The following is a 17,334-nucleotide window of genomic DNA, read 5'->3' as shown; positions in this document are numbered from 1 at the left end:
ACCAAACAGAAAGACATTCAAGTATTTTAGTATTTCGGTACAGCGAACAGATAATGGTGGTCGTCTGCTGCAACTGTGCTCAGACAGTCGCTTATTTTTAGCAAACACTAATTTTAAGCATAAGTAGAGACATCGTCTAACATGGCGACCTCTGCACCAAACCAACGATGGACTCAAATAGACTAGGCTGATAAAGTTTCATTGAGTAGGATGTTATTCATGTTTTTGAGGCTAAGGTATTACTGTGCGATTATCGTTCTATGACTAATGATCTGAAGAGGATGATAAGAGTTTTCGGCTAAACTATTCGTTTTTCGAAACAAACTTCGAATAGCACCTGTGAGCTTAGTTATTCAACACATATCATCATCAAAGTGCATTGTAACGAAGTGCGAAGAATACAGAAGAAACAGTGGACCTAACAGAAAAGTCAGTCTAATAGGTTGAAGGGCGACAAGGAGTGGTATTCCGTGAAATACGTCGCTACAAAACACTTAGCACAAGACACACTCCTAGATTTATTTATTTATTTTAACACATAGATATTGGTACAACGAGGCACCAAATACATATGCGCCACACAAATCTCATTCGGTATGTGTGAGGGCTGTGATACTGCACGGGTGCCCAAACCGAAACAGGTGGTTTCCTTAGGGGGCCACACCCCGAGCCTTTGACCTGAAGGTCTGATCCACAAGGCAGTGGAGCGTCGTAAGGAGATGCAGTCCCATGGTAGCCGGTGACCAACAATTTGTTCATACACCATTTGTTCCCGCCGGATACTGGAGCCCATGTGCACCATTGGTTTGGAATCCGGTTAAAGCGCCAGACATTCGCTTTTCGTCCTCTCAATTTCGTAAACAAAATCCCCGCCACGAGAAGGCAGTGAGTAGGACTTCCCCGGCAGAGGCTATATACGCGTGGCCATGTGAGAGCATTTCGAGGAGAGAAGACTTTCTCCACTCTCGGCCGTACCAGGGCATTTGGGGGCCACTCCTAGATTAAAAGGTCATAAAAAGGGGATACTAACAATCCTGACGATAGCCTACCTATGTGGTGATTTAAAGTAAAGTGAAAACAATTATTTTAAGAAGTATTCTCGAAAAAAGGGAGAATTAGAATGCCTTTATATATATACCATCTTTATTGCTTAGAACTGATACTTGAGGATAATCTGAAGACCAAGATTATTGGTGACACATCAAATGAACGAATAAGAAGCTGACATGATTCCATCTGTTAACGGGCTGAAGTATTTTTTGCCAAATGTAATCGATGAGCAACATATCACAATGTCTTAACACATCCTCCCGACCAGTTTAGTAGACGATGACTTTTCCTACTAGTTCGATATAACGGTTCTCAGATTAGGTGAACTCGTCATCTCTTTAAACATAACACAGGTAACGTTAACGACTGGAATAGTTTAGCCTGAGGTAAATGAAATTATTGATTTTCAAATACTAGTTGTATGTTAGTAGTATTCGATCATATGTGTATTCGAGGTATTATTCAGGTATTTTTGTACCACCGAGTAATCAGTAGCTAGGTTAGGTATATGGTTCTAGATAAATGTGGAAAATTGATTGATGAGGTGGTTGGGACGCGCTAAGCATGCCCAGGCTCCTACCTCGACTGGCGTAGGAATAGACTATAAGTTAGGGGCTGGCAAACAAAGGCATGACACCAGTCCATAAAGTCATTGACGATTGGTCTGAGCCATGAAAGTAGGCGCAGATTACTTTATTTGGGTTCGGGTGATTTTTGTAACCAACATTTAGACTTTGGATAATGACCCATAATCATTCGCAATGGTATAGGTGGATTCACCCTTTGTCTTCCTTTAGTACCTTAGTCCCGAAATCTCACCACACTCTTTTCATACCCACCTTTATAACTACGGGAGCTATTACTTTTCCAACTACACTGGGATTTAGATTAGTCATTTTGTCCAGTTGTGCTGTGGTGTGCCAACTTGAACCGATATGAATGAGCCAGGTTGTATGCTACATATGGCTGACCAACTTTAAATTCGCAAAACCTAGGGTATAACTTCCAAACGCTTAACCTACAGTGTAAGTATAAGCTTATCATATTTATATACTGCAAAAAAAAAGTCATACATATATTCATCACCGAAAACAGTTTATCATGAGTAAAATGAGATGACACAGACAAGAGTTCGAAACAACGTACAATTTGTCACTTTCCAGAAAGGACTCTAGAGTACCGGACAATTTACATTCCTAGATGGAAATGAGACTGAAACGTAATTCCTAGGTGAGAAGAAATAGCCTGTTTAAATTGTCACGAAATAATATATCGAACTTCAGGTGAGGGAATCCAAAGATAACTAAGTTAATGTCTAATCTCAAGATTTTAGGACATTATTAGACCTTAATACAAACTTGCTGGGTAATTAGCGTTATATCATAACATTTGTTTGTAAATAAATCTAATCTGTAGCTAGCTGCTTTACATCAACTAGCGATGCAGGATATGATGAAAGAATCTACTTCCGTCTCATTTCAAATACACTAGTTTATTGCAATACTGACAGGACCTTCTTAGTTCGATTGGTATTCAAGTTAAACAATGTCGTTCAGAAGAACGATGAAAGCTCCACGACCAAACCATCCAGCTCAGAGAACAAAACTCCACCATAAACAATAACTATTTTTGGGGACGAAGAAATAAACGCCTCATTCTCGAGAATTGTAAGTGCACGAGTTTATGCGGCTAGACCTCTCATCATTAACGAAATTCAGCAATCATAACAAAGGGGTTAGCACTGTTCCTCACGATGGGTTCCGAATACTTAGGCTATACATCAATCTAGTCATATTTTCTACAAATTTAGAATCAATTACCGAGTTCTGTTTTATTACAAGTGTTTCTATTTGTCAATACGAATACTAAACTTCGGAAAACACATGTCGCCCCTACTATTTGGGGCGTAATTCCAAGATACTGATCCTGACTAACAAGAGTAGACACATTACTGAAACAACCGAGGTTCACAAAAATATGGAACATACTTTATGAATCTTATAGCTAATCGCATGGAAGCAGACCACATGAAAATCAATTTGGTGTGGTGATAAACACATAAATATATGCACTAGAAGACCCCAATTACCAAAACGTAACTCTGGATATACATGACAAAACGAAAAAATCGAGTTCAAATCCAGCAAAAATGATAAAGAATGTATGGCACAAAATTCGACAATTTTATGCACAATCAGTGAGAAATAATATTTACAACTAACTAGGTTTATTGTGCACTGAAAGGATAAGAAAATAAAACTAAAACCATCTAGCCCTGCAAACATGGAACGTGAAGTATGTATTTACAAACTATGGGAAAACAAACACAACTGTTGTTACATACTAAAATGTTCCTGGCTTTATATGAATTCTCAAAAGATAGTGATCTAAATTATCTTGCTTGTATTACTTCAGATACAATTAGGATGAAGGGAATAAATATTGCATGCTTAACTAGAATCTGTAGTTATCTCCAGAAATGCAATATATGCTGCCGTATAACCGCACTGATCGTAACAAGACTTAGTATCTCCGCCCGACATACCAGAAACAAAAAAGCATGATAAAAAGGAATAAATAAATGTGTACAATCACTATTTTGAAGAGTGAACTTACTAATAAGATACCAAAACTGAAGGATCTGCGTCTATCATATGACCACCAACAAAATGCGCGGTCTTAAACAAATTTGTGATCAAAATCAAAGCAGAAAAACAACTTTTGACCGAAATAGATATGCAAACAAACTCAATTCAGTTAGTTGGATTGATTATGGAACATTATTCCTGAGTATCTTTTAGATAAATAATTGGTTGCACTGTTTCATTTAGCATTTTTTACAAAGGTGCACGATATATATATCTCTTAGAACGAGGGTCTGGTTTTCACGAATAGGGATAGAAATAATCAGAAATGTTGAAAAATATTCTTGGACGTTTTTGCGTGTCCATTTCACCAAATCTGAATTCCAGAGAACTAGTCCGACGATTTTTCAAACCTTCAAATTTTCACGTTTATAGAACGTCTATGGAACGATACTCCGACTTCCAGGAGAATTCGTCTTCTTCAATGAATATGGATCTAAACCCTCATACCAGCAGTCTTACAAACGCGCTGCGTTCAGTTAAACCTGTTCTCACTGCGAGCGCAATCAGCTGATATTTCCGTTCAACTTATTGTACGATGTAGTATACATGCCTTTGTAAGTTACTATTCAGTTCGACGACCTCTCAAAATGGCATACGAAGAATCCTTCAAATGCTTTATCGTATAAGTGAATCCGATTAAATGGCTGAGAACGGAACTAGCAAGATCATCAACGTCAATCGTCTCAAAGACGCGTATTTAGAAGGAAACCCTATTCATATCGATTTTCTTTCGGCACAATTCGAATATACGAGTCTCAATATTACGAAACCCCACTTGATAATCAATAATCACGACTAAAATTTGGTGTTATCTGGCAGCCGACCCAAAAAACGCGTTCTGGAAGAAAAGTACTGTTTCCACGACACCCGAACGATTACTGCACGTAAGACACTACATAACATTTTGCTTCGTCTCCTTTTTTGGAGTTATTCCAATAAAACAAACGTTTTTGTTGCTAATATGCTTGCTTTCAAGTTCATACTTTTGTTTTTTCAAGGAATACGAAAATAATCGTTTTAACTCTATTACATATTTACGAGTGTATTTTCCTTCTTTCGCCCGTTTTATGTATTTAACGACGTACGAATGTAATTTGACATTCACTTACAGATTATTTTTTCGTTCTCCGGGACGGCTGGAAAAGGTGAATAAAACGACGAAGTTTACTATGGATCGAAATTTTCAATGTACTATTTTTGTATTACTATATATACCACATGGCATCTTATAGTACGGAAAGTCAACCAAACGCTACTAAGCATGTATGACCAGTGAAATGTCACCGATCCCTAGCCAAATCATCCGTCATTTAGCTCACTGAATATCGAACAAATCATCCATCCCTGCCAAGGTCAAGGACAAGCAAGGCGCATCAGTTAATCGTACTCCATGGACAGGCCCATGACGTAGTAGTCAGACATACCTTTGTACCTACTCTAACTACTATATTTCTGTAACGACGTTCTTTGTGTTATACGGTCTTCAAATCACCCATAGTACCTTGGTACGACGGAGGGGTAATCCACGTTAAGACATGACTTCGACGTTAGCTGGTTCGTCACAATATTTCCGTCTAACCCGAGTAGGCTCCCAATCATTTGACAGAGATCATCAACGTTAATGACCTGCGAACACGACAAGCTATCAGAAGACTGTTTACTAACGATAAATTCTCTGGGAATAAACTTCTGGTTGACCACGTCTTGAAGTTATCAGTGCTTCACCAGTGAGGAGTGTTATTTAGTGGTAAATAAATCAACAAAATCAATAGCTCTGTGAGTTTCTGACATTTGACGCTGACTGCATTAGTTTTAATAGTGTCACCGAAATGAAGGCGCTCGGTCATACATCCGCACCAGATCACAAGTGAGTACGCCGTGCTCCACTACTCCGAAATGATTCAAATGGTTTAAATGGTTATGGACGATATAGAAGAAGCTATCGCTTAACGGGCTTCCGTGCCTAGTAGCAGTGGATCACCAACACCTCCAGGCAGGAACCTAGGTGTATTGACGATAAAAGAGGGAAAAGAAAGTGGTAAATCATAGTAAGGTAATATTCTTAGTCCTTAGGAATAGGTCAAGTTTCTTCTTGAAGGACTCCTTGGAAGTCGCTTGGACTAGCTCAGCCAGCAGCAAATTCCAGCATTTGACAACTCCTAAGGGGTAGAAGTTGCGTCTGCAGTCCGTTCTGCTGTGTTGTGTCTCTAGTTTCTGGGTGTTACCCTTAGGTTTGTGTTGGAGATAAACTTAAGTAGGTGTATAAAGGGATGTTCAGAAGTGTTAAGGATACTGTAAGCCATTAGAAGGTTACCTCCAAGACGCCTATACTCTAATGGTTAAAAGTTTAGTGAATGGAGGCGCTCTTCATAAGGCTTTAAATTGAGTCCCCGAACTGATTTCGTGACTCGCCTTTGGATACGCTCCAGAGTGTCCTTATCCTTCTGGAGTGAGTGAGGAAATACTGTAAGATCCATTTCGAATGTTTTGTGTGTGAAAATCCCTCCATGTATACAGTTGCAGTTTGTTCCTATTGATTCCTTTAGCTGTACATTTTGTTAGTCTTTTTGATTCCATTTGAGTTGTTGATATTTGTATTTTTCTTACGCCTTCACTAAGTTTCCGTGTTTCTTTCTGAACTGCATTTATGTCGTTTTACTTGTTACTTGGTCTTGGCGGCAACCATATTGGTTTGTCCCTCCTTTTGATTGTGAATTAAGGCACTCTTCTAGAATTGGAAGCACTGTGTTACAAAACAACCAAATATTATCTTTTGAACGAATCTGTGCTTGATCTATCCAGATAGGATAGAATAGCGTTTATTTGTTGCGGTTGATTTGATTAATTGGATAGTTATTTGTTGAGTAGCTGGGTGGTTATATTTGTTAAGAACCGTCATTTTACCCAACTTGTTGTGGTTTTAACCGGGGCGCGTATCTAACCCAGTTACACAGCTATTCTTCAGTTCAAACCTTAATTTGGATCGTGCAAATAGAAATGTCTCTGTATTCTAAATGGAGACGAATGAAACTGTTAAAGATTATGTGGAAGGTTCTGCCGTCAAACTGGCCAAATATTCACTTCAATGTTACCAGTACAAGGTTAGCTCAAAATGTATTATTGTCAAAGTTAGCGTAAAACTTCAAGTCGTAGGGTACCAGAACTCTTAAATCTTTTTCAACTTGGGATACTTCTAGAGAGGAGTTTCCTAAGTTGTAACTGTAGTCTGAGCTATGTCTCAGATGGACTACTCTACACTGAATTGTTGAAGGTAAGTCCATTGTCATCTGCCCAACTTCAAAAACGAGTCAGATCCTCCTGAAGTGCCAGTATATTTTCGCGGTTTCGCATCTCTCTCCAAAGTTTCAAATCATCAGCAAAAAGGAATAAGTCAGACGATACCTGTTGTGGGAGATCATTTATATAAATGAAGAAAAGAAAATGTCTTAGTAGTGAACCCTGGGGGACCCCACTAGGACGTTCCATAGCCCGACAGAAAGTAAAGTTAACCCTGACCTTAAGATGTCGATTTAGATATGAAGTAAGCCAGTCAATTAGAGGTGATTTGATACCCAATCGTTTGAGCTTATTGATAAGACTTATATGGTTGACCCTAGCAAAAGCCTTTGAGAAGTCAATGTAAATGACGTCAACCTTCCCCCTGCGATCAAGGACAGTTATTCACTTGTCCACCGCAGTCATCAGGTTGGCTATACAAGAGTGACCTTTCCTGAAACCATGCTGTCGGGATGTAAAGAACTTTGAGGGTAATAAATAGTCGTGTATGCCGGATTCCGACATGATTCCTAACTCTATCATGTGATTGAACTCATTTTTGGCCAACCTCAGCTTTTCGAGGGCCAGTCGGCGCTCTTTCGAGAATACAGGAGGTCCTGTAGTCATGTTGTGATGTATAACATTGCTGATCACACACGGAAATTTCGGTTGAGGTTGATATATCCCAGAATACTTATCGAGAAATGGTTGATAGGATGGGTCTAACGTGTGCCTAAGCGTGATAGGAGATAATCTGCAACCGGAGAAAGAAGTTACACAAACAGATGAATTAGTGTTTCGTCTACTAACCTCCGTTCGCGCATATCGATGATTAGATTATGGTGTTATAGAAGGTCCATACCAATGATTGGCGTAGAAACATCTGCAACAACAAAGATCCAGTGAATGCGTTTGCGTAAACCCACTTTAAGGTAAACGTACCTTTTACCATATGTGGCAATAGGCTTTCCGTTTGCCGCCTGCAGGTTTAAAACCGATTCGTGAAGCCGGTCGTTAGAATTTGCTCGAAGAACGCTAACTTCTGCGACAGTATCGACGAGGTAGCGAACTTTCGTTATCACAGCTATGACGTATTACAGAGGGCTATGTTTGCCGGCTACGGTTGCCGTTAACGCGTGCCGGCTTGGAAGTTTCCCGAGTTGTTTGCGTGTCAGTTGATTTTGAGTTGAGAAAATCGCAGGGTTTTCCGCACTTTCTGGAAGACTTTCCTTACTGGTTATGATACCGGCACTAGTCGGGGTTAACCGTCTTTCATGGTCTAGAGGCAATTCGCTTACGTGAAGTGCTTCTTCGCGGAGTGTGTGACCATTTACGGTTATTACGAAATCTAAGATAAAGTTTAAGTGTCGTTCGAGGTTTTTCTTTGACTGAAAAAACCTCGGGATTAGAAGATTTCGTAATTTCTAAGATGTGGACGGCAGACGCGGCCAGCTAGTCTACGGCGTTGTTTTGAAACGAGACCAGCACAGCTTGCACCTGCTGAGGAAGCTTAGATAAGGAAAGTTGTCTGAATAAGCCATCAATGAAGATTCTTCGGCAGATAACCATTCTCATTCTCATCAACATGTCTGTCGCAGAATCGTGTTTCAGGTGTATATTATTAGGGAGTTGGTCTAACCTTTGGCGATCGGTTAGATCTCCGCCTTTAGGGATAGATCGTTTAAATTTTTCGTAGGGTTGAGAAACATCACCAGTGAACATGCTAGGTGTTACGTACCTGTTGAATTCGCGCGGTAGTGCCTTGACTACTGCGAGGAACTGTACACGTGTGTCGATCACGTCGTGCTCGTGGAAGTTAGCCTCTGCATAACAGAACCAAGCTTCGATGTTGTCTGGCCAGAAGGGCATTAGTTGGAACGAAGGTGGAAACACACTCACAATTTGCGATTTGGTGTATCAGATCACGCTAGGTTCAACAATGAAGATGCCACAGGTGTTTGGAGTTTGACAACGCTTTAACCAGTAACATTTTCTATTATGAGTCGTACCCACCAAGTGGAATCAAAAGATAGAAGCGAGGAGGTTCGAAGGTATGTTTAATAAGCTATCAATATATCGAGGATCGACTGATCTAACCTGGCTAGCGATTGCAAGGGATGTTGAGCACGGTGTTCCCACTCGTGATATGGTGCGGATGCATGACCGAGCGCTTTCAGCTAGGTGAGTCCACTAGGACTAATGTGGTCAGCACCCAATATCGAAGACTTACAGATCTATTGATTTTGGGGATTTATTTACCGCTACAGTATAGAGAGAACGGCCACCGGTCGGTAGCTTGAAGGTTCGCTGAGTCGAACTCATTTGGAAATTGGTACGATGTGATCCAGCTTCCAAATTTTCAGTAGTTTGCCTCGGCTTAGTGAGTGTGAGGACATCACACCAAGCGTTGTTGCCAGGATTCAAGCTGCTTCCCTCAGTATAGCAGAATGAACCATATCCGGGCCATGAGAAGTGTTTTTTCTAAGGTGTGCAGTTTCTAGTACACCACTTCAGCGCTCACTTTCACTTCGGAAGTCCTGTGCAATTGCAGATGAAACTCTCATCAATATAATTAATGTGGGTCGGTTGCAATGTCCGAGAGTATTGTTCAGCCAAAAGGTCAGCGGCGTCACCGTCGTTTTTGGTCGGGCCATTAGAACCTAGCAGTTGAGAAACTCCAGTTTTGGCTTGTCGAAGAGAGGCTGCATAACGGAATACGCTTTTCGGATTGGAGACATGTTTATCGATAAGCTTTATCTGGTACTCAAGCCTATTTTCTTTTATTGCCTTTGTTCTTTTGTTCCTTATATGTTCGTATTGCCTGTATGCCCCGTTGTTACCAGTTCGTTTGTATTCTGCCCAACAGTGCCTTTTGCGGCTTAGCAAACGAAGAGTGCGGTTCTTGATGACTGTAGGTTGCTTGTAGATTTTGGGGATCATTTAAGGAACGGATTTCTTTGTAGCACATAAAAGCGTGTGCAGTAAGAAATCCCAAAGAGCTTACACATCAAGTTGAGGGTAAACACCCCAATCCACCAGCTGTAGATAGTCCTGTGAAGCTGACAGATTCAACCGTTTGAAATTCCAGCACATGTTGTCGTTGGGATGTCTTAGTCCAGTTTTGCTGATAAATACCCAGTCTAAGCGTGACGGCGTCTGTCTGTTTCTCCACCGAGTTTCCGACTTCACATTTTCGAATAATCCCAGATCCTCAGTGAGGTTGAAGAACCGAGCTTCAGTTAAGTTTTTAATTCCAATAAACGTATGTTCCGCGAAATTGACTTTGGGAAGATTGAAATTCCCTAGGATCAGGATGTGAGTGAATCCGAGACGCGTAGAGCCTAAGAATCCTTCCAGAATGCGATTGTCACACGATGTCAGTAGTGGGCTTCCTGTAGATGACCCCAACTAGACACCTCGAGGTGGTAGAAAATCTTATTGAGCACCATACGGATACACCAAGATTGATAAACTCTTGGTTGTGCACTTGTGTGCCTCCAGGAAAAATCGCAAGTATAAGGCTACTCCATCAGTCATTCCTGTTTTTCTGTCATTGCGAAACAAAGACATCCCGGATGTTACCAGCTCCTGGTCCGTAAACTGAGAAGATATCCATGTTTCAGATATTCCCACTAGATGAGTATTATTAGCATTACTGAGTTCACACAGCTCGTCTATTCCATTCAATAAACTCGCGGCGTTCATATATAAGAAGTTTATGTTTTCAATTTGAAACGCGTGAGCTTCCTTATCCTGTTCATCTGTATGAGCCTTGCATGAATGGACAGGTTACCCACCTACACAGGGTTTTCCGAGTTGGTAACCACTATAGTTTAAGTTTTCTTGTGATCTAGACAGTCCACAAGTGGAACAGTCAGCTCCAATTTGCTTTTGTGTTTGATCCTGGCGTCATGTGGCCTATCTGGGTGCATATGGATTCCAGTTGGCAACCGACGTCTGTTGACACGAAATGCTTCCGGAGTTGCAGCCGCCATATGTGAGAATAAAAAAGTTATTTTCATTAGCGGGGGTCTAGAATCTCCGTCTTTCTTGGCCAGTCTCACTGTTTGTTGAGTCAATACATTTTTGAGCCCAAAGGACTGCTTGATGAATTTCCATTCCCGAATATAAGAGTTTGTGTGGTCACGGTGCATGTTTTCACGTACACCTTGCACAATGATATTTCATAAACGGAAAAGCTTCTCACGAGATTCCTTAGGGATGTTTCTTATGAGATTGCGTTCAGAATATGGTATGTCAGACAGTATTCTTACGTTCCCATGTGATTTCAGTAAGTGACTAACTAGTAGGATATCCTCTACGTCGGTGGCATTAGTGAGTGTTACACGAAGTAGCCTTGGATGATTTTGATGCTTAGATTCTTTTCCCCGAGTGAGTGGTGTGACCGTGAAGGGTTCTATTTCGGGAAGTTCGAACTTCTTGTTTAACTCTTTCCAGGGCATCCTGTTACTTTTGCCCTGTAGGCTGAGGGGAAGGTCAGGACTGTCTTTAAGGTTCATGATTATGAGAGAATCGTCATGAGCCTATATTGTCTTTCCAGGTTAGGAACCATGTTGTTTGGAGTTCGAAGGATGTTTCCGATACCTTTGCTCTTTGATGACCGGACGGACATTCTTTGGGGTTGACTGGGCGGTTAAATCGTCAGATGATTTTCCTAAAGCTCTTAGAACGTCCAGCTTCTTAGACGCCTGGCCCTTTTCGACTTCGGTAACAGGGGTCCAATCACCCACAGAGTTTTGAGGAACCACTGTTGCATTTAGGGACCCTGTGCTGGGAGACCCAAGTCTGCTGGGAGAGTCTTTTACTGTCGACGTTATGATGATGCTGAGTTTCATCATGTCATCACAAGTGTTATTACATGCTCCATCGATAGTGGCGATGTCGAGATCCCTCGTCTTGTTTTCATTGCGCGTCCTTATTTGTCTTCCTGTTTTGTGATTGTCTTTCTTCGAGTTTGCTGACAACTTACTCAACAGACCTGTCAATAGGACAATGACGTTACTCAGCAAAACTTCAGCATCCGTGTTGCATATGACACATACCCACCTATGATTCGAGTTACTGAGTCTGTTTTAAGCAGTTGCTGTGAGGTCTGTGAACGCCTCATTGAACCAACCTTTGTAGTTGTCGCACTGCATGCAAGATGTAACAGCAAAACGATATCCAGGTCGTCTGCATGAATTTTTCGTGACTATATTGACGTAAAACATTTTATAGATGCTAGCAAAAGCCTAAGACCGTAAAAAATAGTACACTTAAAAAGGGCAAAAATGAGAAGAAACGTTTTGCGATAAACTGAATCTAGCCTTTACGTGAAAAACTGAAAAAAAACCCGAATAGGACTAAACGTCCCGTTCGAAAAGCGCGCGATGACAGTTTCCTATAGCTGTTAGCCATTCTAGATTAGTCACTTCTCAATATGTCGGTATTCTATCAAATATATCTTCGAGCCTCTTCTCTTCTGACTTCTGATCTCACTGGGTTGGTAAGTTTCGATCATAGAATTTGGTACTGTTTAATGTGTCGTCAGACTCCGAATACATGTGGCATCTTTACACTGAATTTATAATTTGGCTAACTTCAAAATTTATCCCAAGTTAATCGATCTGTAATTCTTCTAACTGAAGATAAGGCCCATAGATTCGAGCTTAGCCAGAAGGTACATTGTGTTCATGGTTGAGCGAATCTGGAAACGAACAAACGATAAGCAATATAAAGGCTCAATAAGTACAAGGAGAGCCCATCCATTCAATAATTAAGCTGACACAAAACAATCAGCAACTACAGAAGCATAAAATATGGGAAGTCTGATGATTGGAACTAGTGGTTAAAAGCGTTAGGCGCCGTTATTGTAGTATGCGCTCCGAAGCACTCTGCAAAAAGGAGGACATTCTTGAATGTGTAAATAGAAAGGCAGATGACAAAAAACTGCGACACTTTTCAATCAGTCGATATGGGTTAGTGGATAACGATGTTAGAAAAGTTGTATGGCCAATTTTAGTGAGAGGAAATTGCGAACTACCAGATATAGGTAAAGTCAATACTCAGTGTGTAAACCATCTCATGTCATGTATATTTTGAAATATGAATAGTTTCTGTTGGGAGTTTGTTCTGTGCACTTCAATGCCTGTTTAGCTTTTACCTCGAATCGCAGTTGACTTCCTAATACTCCTTATTTTAATCAAATGTAAAGTACATTTGAAATTGTAGTTAGCATCTAGTCTAACATTTTGTAATACGTCATAGTCTTCATACCACTTAGCGTTTATTAGACTAGAATTTTGCCGAGCTCCGTAACGTTTAACATTTGAAGGTTTCGTCACCAAAATTTATGGGATTTCGTCGATGATCATTTAGTCTCCAATCTACAGTAATTAAGATATTAGGTTGGTGAACCTGTGTTAATCCTGACAGATTGCCTTCCAATAAAGGTCCAGCTTTACTTTGAGAATATTCACTGATGGGGCTAATACCACTCGTTTGGGTAAGGTTTCCCAGTCATTGACTACTCGATGAGGAAACGGGACCCCACTCTAAGTTTCTTAGATCGCGGCTTGTGAGCCTTCTTGCTTTGACCTCGGAGATTATTAGTGCTGCAGGGAGCAATAATATAAGACATTAACACCCAAATCACAATTAAAGATACGAAATGCCAGTATAAGGTCACCTCACGTCCTACGGCACGACAAGTGGAGAAGGTTTAGGCGTTTTAAACGCTCTTCGTAAGGGCGTTTAGAAAGACCCTTCACTAATTTTGTTCCCACACGCTGGACACGTTCAAGTGAGTTGGTATGCTTTACCAGACATGAGCTAGCTGCTTGGATACAGTGCTCTAAATGTGGTCTCACATAGGCGGGATATAAAATTCGAAACATTTCCTCGTCAAAGCATTTGAATGCTCGGCGAAGTGACCATAACGCACGAGAACCTTTGACAGAAGCTGCGTTGCAATGCGTAGTTGTTTTCAATTTATCACTTATTATTACTCCTAAGTCTTTTTGTTCTTGAACGCGTGGAAGAGGTTTACCATCAATAGTATAATGGTAACTATTACCGTGACCAATGTGCATTAGCACACTCTTCCTAGAATTGATTTCTAAGCCTCAAACTCGAGTCCATCTAACTAATTCGTCTAAGTGCGCTTGGAGATCAAAATGATCAGCCTCACTTTTCATTGCTCTCCAGATTTTTACGTCATCCGCAAACAGTAATGTCGACGACCTAAGTGACCTAAACGTGTTCAAAGCCCAACTCTCATTGGTTTTGTATGTTTTGCTGCTCAAGTAGTTCTGATGTAGATGCTACGATCGGTGGGATGTGGATGACGCGGAAACGCAGAAGAGTAGGAAAGATAGTCAAAACTAATGCCCGTTTACTTGATAAGTCCTTGCTGGACTCACAGACTACTCCGCCAAAGTCCCAAAGTAAAGCCTCGTCAAACATTGTTGTGAGTCATTCGCTCGACTCTCATGACTCTGTTACAATGAAAACTAATTGTAAGATGCCAGTAGTTAATATGCAGGATCTAACATCACGATCGAAAGCCGTGAACACGATTTCAAAAGAAGTTAAATCCCTTCCTAGTTTAATTATTTGGAATGTAGAGGAGTCGAAAGACAACGACCCTGCTAAGAGACATGCACATGATCTGCAGTTGATGGAATCTGTGGTAAGAAACGTACTACCTGAAGAGGTTCCAGGGGTACATATCACGAAAGTAATACGACTTGGTAAATGTGTTGGAGGCGAGACCCAACCAAGAAGGATGTTGAAGTTGGTTCTCGGGAATTTCGAAGAAAGAGATATAGTATTGAATAACGCACAAAAAACTCGTGATTCAAATATTCATATCCGACCAGATTGGCCGCTTGAGGATCGAATCAAGTGGAAGAGTGCTCTTAAGGAGTTAAGAACTCGAAAGTTAAGTGGTGAAACTAACCTTACGATTAAGGGTTTTCGGGTAGTCAGATCTTGGAAGCCAAAGCAAAGCATTAGACAATGTTTCACACTTAGGTCTTATGCAGAAGCTCTCGGGCTTCGGAATAATAGGTTCTGTACAGGAGTGGATAGGAAACTTCTTATGTGACCGCAGACAGAAAGTGAGGGTCAATGGAACGCCATCCGATTGGAAGCCGGTCAAAAGTGGTGTACCCCAATGCACTATCTTAAGCTTTCTGCTTTTCCTTTTCTACGTTAACGAGTTAAGGCTGTCGCTTAGGTCGTCGACATTACTGTTTGCGGATGACGTAAAAATCTGGAGAGCAATGAAAAGTGAGGCTGATCATTTTGATCTCCAAGCGCACTTAGACGAATTAGTTAGATGGACTCGAGTTTGAGGCTTAGAAATCAATTCTAGGAAGAGTGTGCTAATGCACATTGGTCACGGTAATAGTTACCATTATACTATTGATGGTAAACCTCTTCCACGCGTTCAAGAACAAAAAGACTTAGGAGTAATAATAAGTGATAAATTGAAAACAACTACGCATTGCAACGCAGCTTCTGTCAAAGGTTCTCGTGCGTTATGGTCACTTCGCCGAGCATTCAAATGCTTTGACGAGGAAATGTTTCGAATTTTATATCCCGCCTATGTGAGACCACATTTAGAGCACTGTATCCAAGCAGCTAGCTCATGTCTGGTAAAGCATACCAACTCACTTGAACGTGTCCAGCGTGTGGGAACAAAATTAGTGAAGGGTCTTTCTAAACGCCCTTACGAAGAGCGTTTAAAACGCCTAAACCTTCTCCACTTGTCGTGCCGTAGGACGTGAGGTGACCTTATACTGGCATTTCGTATCTTTAATTGTGATTTGGGTGTTAATGTCTTATATTATTGCTCCCTGCAGCACTAATAATCTCCGAGGTCAAAGCAAGAAGGCTCACAAGCCGCGATCTAAGAAACTTAGAGTGGGGTCCCGTTTCCTCATCGAGTAGTCAATGACTGGGAAACCTTACCCAAACGAGTGGTATTAGCCCCATCAGTGAATATTCTCAAAGTAAAGCTGGACCTTTATTGGAAGGCAATCTGTCAGGATTAACACAGGTTCACCAACCTAATATCCTTATTACTGAAGACTGATATCTATGATTATCTTTCCGCGTTCAGAGACAAGGATCATTCTTGTAATAACCGCAATTTCCTTTAGCTTCCTGTAGCTACGGAAACCTTATGTGTTGGCCCTAATTTCTCCTCATATAGAAGTATAGCTTTTAAGCATATAAAGGAACTTAGGACAATGGTTCTGAAATTTTTTAATTTCAGACGAACAACACGTGAACATATTTAGATTTTTTTTTAACACCATTTATATATTTTTCTACTCCACCACTACCTTTACTGTGAATCGTAAATATGTTATGGAGGAAAATTTTATGACCAGACGAAAACTTTGATTGTTCAAGTCAGTGGACAGAATGCTAACCGGTAGGTAAATGCAACGATATAATGTAATCGAGTGATGTTTGCTCACGAGACCATATTATTCACTTAGGCCACTTGAGTGATTAGAAATTAAAGACAATACCTCTAGTTAGGTGAATGTTTTTTCATGTAGTAAAATGACATTCTCATATACAGAATATGAACGAAAAATAAACGTAAAAGAATATTGTAAGACGTTAGACGAAATTAGATTGTAAGTTATTCATTCACCAATCAATTGAGACTAGTCTGTTATCTTCAATGTCCGGGCATCGTATCAGATTGTCACTTATATTCTGGGTCGTTGATATTTACCAGACAGTAAATCGTACTTGTTCTGAAAATCCCTTGTACTAAGCTATTATTAAGGAATAATAAATCAGTTTGAATGATTTATTGGGATTATTTGTCCATTTCAAAATTTGAAACTTATTTTCCATGCCGGTTTATGACCTAAGAGATACTTGCTAGAACAACAGATCAGCATATCTCACGTAAGAAGCGACATGACAATATTTGAAGAAACCGGAACAAATGATGGGGAATAATGACGTTAACCTTTCTGTCCCGGTACATGGCGATTATTAGTTTGTCACATGAGCATTTATAACTACACAAAATCAGGAACTTCTTGACTACTTGCGTCCAAGGCTAAGTGGTTGTGCATGCACCTAAAGATGCCACAGGTATTCGGAGTTTGACAGCGCCTTTACATGTAATACCTTTATAATCGAATTATGCAACCCGGTCAAAAGCGTTTGGTCTCAGCTAGTTAGTAGTTGCAAAGGATGCGAAGCACGGTGTACCCATTCGTGATCTGGTGCGTATGCGTGACCGAGCACCTTCAGCTAGGGTACGTCCAGTAAAACTAATGTGGTCAGTATAAATGTCAAAGACTTGTAGGACTATTTATTTTGG

General features: G+C 40.6%; 2 protein-coding genes across 3 annotated transcripts in view; one reads left to right on the top strand and one right to left on the bottom strand.

Moving 5' to 3' along the window:
- The window catches only part of MS3_00001247 (uncharacterized protein), a 48,902-nt gene extending 45,144 nt beyond the window's left edge, over positions 1-3,758 (bottom strand). Inside the window, exon 1 of the mRNA XM_051208724.1 lies at positions 3,667-3,758. The gene's annotated coding sequence lies outside the window, so the exon portion shown is untranslated. The remainder of the gene's footprint in view (positions 1-3,666) is intronic.
- A 9,077-nt stretch (positions 3,759-12,835) lies between these two features.
- Positions 12,836-17,334, top strand: part of ITFG1 (T-cell immunomodulatory protein) — a 46,158-nt gene continuing 41,659 nt past the window's right edge. For both annotated transcript variants that reach the window (XM_051212118.1, XM_051212119.1), the window contains exon 1: positions 12,836-13,026. The gene's annotated coding sequence lies outside the window, so the exon portion shown is untranslated. The remainder of the gene's footprint in view (positions 13,027-17,334) is intronic.

Source organism: Schistosoma haematobium, chromosome ZW (assembly GCF_000699445.3).
Source record: "Schistosoma haematobium chromosome ZW, whole genome shotgun sequence".
Taxonomy (NCBI): domain Eukaryota; kingdom Metazoa; phylum Platyhelminthes; class Trematoda; order Strigeidida; family Schistosomatidae; genus Schistosoma; species Schistosoma haematobium.
The sequence above is the reverse complement of the archived record's forward strand: the minus strand, read 5'-3'. Positions and strand labels throughout refer to the sequence as shown.